The sequence below is a fragment of the Octopus bimaculoides genome, chromosome Z (genome assembly GCF_046866305.1).
Source record: "Octopus bimaculoides isolate indiv1 chromosome Z, ASM4686630v1, whole genome shotgun sequence".
Classification (NCBI taxonomy): Eukaryota; Metazoa; Mollusca; class Cephalopoda; order Octopoda; family Octopodidae; genus Octopus; species Octopus bimaculoides.
In genome coordinates, this window is record NC_142944.1 from 32451183 (window position 1) to 32452482 (window position 1300).

The window sequence follows — 1300 nt, forward strand, 5'->3', positions numbered from 1 at the left end:
GATTTCCTGACAATGGACATAAGATAAAATAAGATCGATCTTAAACGAGTGAACAACAAACATATAGTGCATGTGTTTATTTGGCAAAAGAAAAACAATGACCATCCCAAAATATGACGATATATATATATAGATATTTATATATATTTAAGACACAACATATGGATTCATGTTATCTAATAATACTCATTAAGAAAGTTTCTTAATGTATCATTGTACAAACCATATAGAATATACAGTAATATACAATATAGCTCAAATTCTGCATTATTTTGAATGAAGATTTTGTATTTTATATTAATGCAGACATGTAAGTAATTTATTTATTACTAGATATAATAATATAAAATATTTATGTGTTTTTGAGTTACGAAACAATTTGTTGTGATGTTGGGATTTTTCTTATTCTTAAATAAAAGTTCATCAAAATATTTCTGTCGTTTATGACTCATATATTTATATTGCTACAACATCTGTCTGTTTACAGACTGTCTCTGCACAGGGGCCACCTGGACTCTCACTGTAAACAGGAATTAACCTTTGCCCTTCATTCTTTTACCCCTTATGGGCTCAACTCGCTACCTCAGCTCTTCATCTGATACCAGCCTCACACAAATTCCTACACACCTCCCACATTCAACTGCCCTCCCCTCCACCTACACACCCACACACTGCCTATCTCGGTACCCTCACCACATACACACACCACTATGCAAACACTCATACACACTGTTCAACTCATTACTCTCTTCACACATCATTACCCACACACTCCCACAAACACCTTCCCACTCCACACACTAACACCTAACCCCTCTCAGTACCCACACCACACACCATTATTCCCACACCCCCACACACTCTTCAATAGCAACACCACACATACCACTATACGAGCACCCCTACACACTGTTCAACTCAGTGCACACACCACATGCCATCATGCACACTCCCGCACACATTCACATGCACATGCATTGCCACTCCACACTCACTAGCACCTAATACCTATCAATCCCCACCTCCCCCCACATCAGCTCCCTTCACCCCTATCCTACCTCCACTTACCCCTATCCCACTTCCCTCATCTCTATCCAACCTCCTATCTCCTATCTCTTTCCACCCCCATCCCATCTCACACCTCTATGCGTTCCCCAACAACACAGCATTCACTCCAAAAGCACAAAACACCTGAACACAGACAATATACACACACATGCAACATGCATAAACACAGACAACTTTTGCCCACAAACATACTCTATACACATGCACACTATATGGTCACAGACACATACAT